This window comes from Diospyros lotus, chromosome 14 (assembly GCF_014633365.1).
Source record: "Diospyros lotus cultivar Yz01 chromosome 14, ASM1463336v1, whole genome shotgun sequence".
In the NCBI taxonomy this organism is placed as follows: Eukaryota; Viridiplantae; Streptophyta; class Magnoliopsida; order Ericales; family Ebenaceae; genus Diospyros; species Diospyros lotus.
The window spans coordinates 31,695,522-31,701,521 of NC_068351.1; the positions used below are offsets into that span (position 1 = coordinate 31,695,522).

The window sequence follows — 6,000 nt, forward strand, 5'->3', positions numbered from 1 at the left end:
CTTTCACATTTAATACGTGTATATCGCATGAATATATATAATTGATTAATTATATATTGTGTATGAAATTAATTAAGTAGAGAGAAATTAGCTAACTACATTGCAACTCCTCCTCAAGGGATTAATCCTTACCATATGTAATCGAGCTATAATCTCTATGAGAGATATTATATTAATTCTAAAATAATAAATAATTTTCTGAAACATTATGTGTCGTCCCGAAATTTTATCCAAACAAGCCACTTAGAGGTCAAGAATCCATTCCGACAGCTTGCTGTAAGGCTATCTTTTTCTAGGGGACTCTCTAGGCCCTTCGGGAGGATTCCTCTCAAGTCCATGCGAATTAAACTTAAGGACCACAATCCTTACACTCACCATGTTCATATTCATCTCGAACGTCAGATAGAAATACTATAAATAACTCATCTTTCTTGGGAAAAGGTATATCTTTTATATTCATTAATTGCATATTTTATTTGTTATACACCCGACGAAACTTCTACGAGTTTCCCTAGATGACTATTTTTCTTCACATACTGACTTAACCATCAGAGAGCATATATATGTGAGATGAGAAATCTGCACATGCCTTCTAATTTGTTCTTGTGAGCGCAATTATGCCCCGAACACATGGGAAGATACTCTTGAACGGACTAATTCCCTACCCAATATGCACTTGAGGGTTTATTCAAGACCTCGAACAAATAATCGGAGGCCAGTGCCACCCGACGTACATTTCCACAAACAAACATCTACCAACTATTCTCCTCGCTCTACCGCAACTCAAAGGTTCCCGCATTATAAATTGTGATTGTTGTATTTCAGGCAATAATAGAGACACTATGATAAAGTGTCTTATTATAACATTAATATGGGCGCATATATTAGTGAAGAAACTTGTAGATCAGGTGGTCACACGTGTGCACGAGGAATGAGAGGTCCAATGTTTGAGCCACATGGGAAATGAGTACACTAGAGTTATTTTTTAGCCTGTCATGCGATCATTTCATGGGGCGTCAGTGGGGGAGAGAGCATCATGTACTGCGGAGAGAGAGATCATGCGGAAAGGAAAGTCTTGCGGTCTCAAGGTAATTAGAACCATATTTGCTTTCGATACATTTTTAAATGTCATTACATGTTTAAATTTATAGTTATTTTTGAGACATTTTTAAATATCACTACATGTAAAATAAAGAGAAATATCTTGATGGATTTACACAACATTTGTAAGTGTCTCAATAAGTTTGGGGGGATATAATTACATTCGATACTTTTATTATTGTCCTAATAGTTAAAATTTCTCAATAAACTACATATTAGGACATTTTTAAATGCCTCTTAATCTCAAAATTGTTATAGTGCAAGTTTGAGTGGCTCTCAATTCTTATTTTTCTTAAAAAAATGTTATTTTATTTTTTAAATATATTTTTGTGCAATGGCATAATCTTCTTCAACAGCCCACCTCTACAGCCGTATGCTAAAAGCTTTTCTGCAGATTCTCCTAACACCCATTTTGTCAGTACCATTAATTAATGTACCAAATCATCAATTAACCCAACGAAGTGTAAATGCTAATTGAGAAAATAATTGAACTATGGAATCAATCAATCAATCTCCTTGATATGGATCCGATGATCTTCAGGTAATGACAAGTGTGATAAAGCGCACTGAGGTAGTCATTAAGTAATTGAACAAGATATATAATCCTGCCCAACTTTAGTTTAATTTAATATTTAATTTAGTTTAATTCATCATCAAATTAATGCGCTATCATATTCATAGCTTTAAGCTTTTGACTGTCAAAAACATATTCGGTACTTATTAGTGCATTCAAACTCTCCTTCCAACAGGTGGCTCCAATCCTTCTTCTGAAAACTCCATCCACATCTACCCATCACCTAATTTAATTTGCTTGCTTGTGATTTAATTTCATTGCATCTGATTTACTTTTTGTTATTTTTTTAAAAAGATAATGATTTATATTACGAGAATAGATCACTTTTAAGTACCCCTTCTGTCCATGCATTGATTTTCAAATTATAGTTAGCTCATAAACCCAATTCCCATGCATGAAACCACATGCATTCTGAGTTAAGGTTCTTTAAGAACGGCTCTCATCAAACATATATATGTTGTTAAGTTAATTAATTCAATTCTAAAACCAAATTAAATCACTAGTTTAGTTGTGAAATCATAGTTTAAAAACTAGTAAATAGCTTTTAGAATCATAATATAGACACAGATATATATGCAAAAGAGAAAGAATTAACGTTATTATTATAACTTTGATGGCGTACGTGGCCATATCTGTCCTTGTAGGACGGTTAGGAGGGATCATGGAGGACTAGGTGGAGACTAGAATACAATTTTGAGACCAAAGGGATAAGCTTAAATCCCCTAGTGATCAGTACTCTCTGCGTGTGGGTATGTGTGTGTATATATATTAATCAAAGACCATGACTTAGCGTATCTTGAATGATCATTAGAATGGTTTAATTTGTTAATTAACAAACGATTAAGATTCTTAATTATTTAACTGTTGATGGTTACTTTAAGGCAATTTAATTATGTGGAAATGCTACAGATGGTGAACAACAGAGTGGGCTTTGCTTTCACAGAAAGATATTTCCACATCCAAATCACTCTATAAATATCCACCTCGAGTGGGCTCTTAACGAAGCAGTTTTGTATTCACCCCCAATAAATAATTTATCTCTTTTTTTGGCTCAGATTAAATATTTGTTTTCAGTTATTAAAGGGAATGTTCTTGATCACAGAATCAAATTGTACACATTATATATATATATATGACAGATAAATATAAAATATTATTTTATATGTCTCATGGAGGACATGAATATATTGGTTGGAGATAAAAAGAAAAAGAAAGGAAGAACCTATATATTACATTGGCATGATGTAAACCAATTTAATGAAATTTATGCTTCCATCTTGTTGCCTAACCTCAGTGCTATATATAATAATCCAACCTACTTTCCATATATATTCTGATTTTTTTTCTTAATTATTTTCAGATTCCAACTATAATTTAATTGAATTTCTTATTTAACACTATCGATCTACCAAAATATTATTTGTACACTGAATTTTGATCCTTGAATTATCATACTCGAATATTGTGTATTGAACTGTATGTCATATCAATATAAATATATAATATATTAATGCAGAGCATTACTTTAAATATTAAAATTATATATCTATTTTGTGTTCTCCAATTTATAAATATTATGAATAGAAGTTAATCTTTACATGTACGGCAAGGAGGATGCAAAAAATATTGATTTTTTTTAACGAAGATGACCAATGACTCACCTAAGCTTGATTGATTTGGTAAATATATAATTAGATTTAATTAACATCCTAATTCCTAGACAGTGGTAGATGTATTTAGTATTTACCAATCACAACATGCCATGTTTGTGCATGGAAGGAGTTAAATTAACCCCAATAATTATAATTATAGAAATGGTCAAGAATACACTCTTTGACTTGAGTCACGATTAAATTCGTGCCCGTATTAAAAAGAAATTATTATAATTTATTCGTCCCTCAGCATCCAGTGGTTCCATGGTGTAGTGGTTAGCACTCTGGACTTTGAATCCAGCGACCTGGGTTCGACTCCCGGTGGGACCTGGATTTTTACATAACACGTTTAATTTTTCATTCCTCACTAATTTTTACCCTTCAAAGATTATAAATATTTTTGCTATGCATAAAATAAATATTTTGCTAAGAAAACAAATCGGTGTTTAAAATATTTTTAAAAACCAAATAAATAAACAATAAAAATAGATTTTTTCTTACATGACACAATAATAATAGTCATATGCATATAATAAAATCATACATTTCAAAATTGAAATAAAGGATAAGTATTAATTACCTCAATTGCAAAAAAAATATCGATTGCTTATGTTGCCCGTTTGACTTGAATATATTGATCTCCCAGTTGAGTTCTCAGGATCCCATCAAATACAAGTTTACAACCATTTTCTTGTTTATTTTCTAACACTTGTCATTGATTGATCAAGCCCAGGCTCGACTCTGAACTAGGGTGGTCAGTGCGATCGCCTTGGGCCCATTATTGAAAGGCCATGTTTTTAATAAATATTATATTATATTATTATAATTATTAATTAATTTAATATTTAAAAAAAAAAAACCTAAACGCCCAGCAATGTCGGACGGACTTCAACAGACTTGAAGTCTGCTTAGTGCACTGCTGGACAGACTTCAAGTCCGCTGAGCCAGTGGGTTTGAAATTCGCTAAGACTAATAATTTATTTTTATATTGTAAAAAAATTTATTTTTGCTTCAATTATTTAGCATGTAGAGAAATTTTTTTTTTATTGGATGAAAAAATATTTATTTTGTTGGATGAAAAAGAATTTATTGAATTATTATAAATATTCATCTTGTTTATATATTATAACATTTTATTCTAAATTTTAATATATTAAAGTTTGAATCGATACAATTTATTTGGCTTGAATGTTAAATTTTTAGATAACTTGGACGTATTAGATCTTGATTGAAAAATAAGTGTGAATTCATCACTAAGTTTATATATACATATGGGGCCTAATTTTTAGGGCCCTAAAAAATTCAAGATTGGCACTAATCAAGCCACCTCACAAATATAAGAGATCAAATTAGAATCGTGCTAAATGTACAATCTTTTTGTACATCTTGGGTTACATAAGAGAGTACTATGATCAAAATACCTCTCGCCTCACATGCGTCTCACGCGCTTCTATGCACCTCATAAGAAATTTTTTTATCATTCGTACACCTTTATGTAGTCCAAGATGTACATAAAGGTATACCAATAGCATTTTCAATCAAATTATTCCACCCGTAAGTGTCTTGGAACCCTTTTGTAGACCAGTGTCAGGACCATCAACGGGCGATGACTAGTTGTCGTTGGCCACTGCCTGCAACAAACCCCCCCCCAATCAATAATGAGGGTTGGAAATGAAGCAACCATGTCGCATATGGTTGTGGCGACGGTGGTTAAGTCGGAGAAAGAGACAAGGAGAGGGATGGAGACAGAGATCAATAGTAAGGAAGATGAAAGACCATTAGCGCCTTACATGACCTCGTCAGATTCGGCCAGAATTCACCGATTCTTGGGCCCAAAGGCGAACTGGGCAATATCGATCCCATCGATCTCCGTCATCGCATGCGTCTACCCTAAACACCGCATGCTCATCATCATCCATGACCTCTACATTGCTAATACATTTGCCATCGTCGACACTAACTCCCTTGCAATGGATCTTCGCCTTTGCCTTCGCCTTCATATATCATAATAGTAATACAAATTTACTATTTCTTTGTATTATTCTTGATTTATTTAATTATTAAAGAAGAAAGTTTTTGAATAACTAGGAAAATAGTGCTTTTTTTTCTAAATTAATTTATGGGTTTTAATAACATAATCATCTCTTTTATCTTTAAACTAGAGAAATATTAATTACTAATAGAACTACGATAGTAATTGTTATTCTTAATTACCTTATTTTTATTTGACTAATAAGAATTTTAAGATAAATCAATATAATTAACAAATGTGTGATGTAAATGAAGGGATATATAAAGTAGTTTTAATCATATTTTGTACGAAATTAACGGAAATACAATAAAAATAATCAAAAGTTCAATAATAAAATTAAAATTGAATAACCACAAAGTGATAGGTGTGGTATTTATTTTGATTAGACTTAAAAGAGGCCTTAGTGGACATTTTCGTAACATGTAATTATAAAATTATTGGGTAAGATTGTAGCAGTAGCCCACAACACAATATTTATATTCTAATATATGTGAAAACATTACTTGGATAGTATGGACCCGGTAATTGTTTGGGGAGATCGATAAATAAAATTCCAGTAAGGTATTAATTAAATACTTTATTTTGCTATATATCTAATTGAGGTGCATGCATATTGTTGCTCATAAAAATACTCAAGGTGA

At 31.8% G+C, this 6,000-nt stretch overlaps 1 non-coding gene across 1 annotated transcript; it reads left to right on the plus strand.

The window, feature by feature from the left end:
* The first annotated feature begins 3,585 nt into the window (after positions 1 to 3,585).
* Positions 3,586 to 3,657, plus strand: TRNAQ-UUG (transfer RNA glutamine (anticodon UUG)). Its single transcript has one exon. It is a non-coding gene; the product is annotated as a tRNA-Gln (tRNA).
* Positions 3,658 to 6,000: the final 2,343 nt, after the last annotated feature.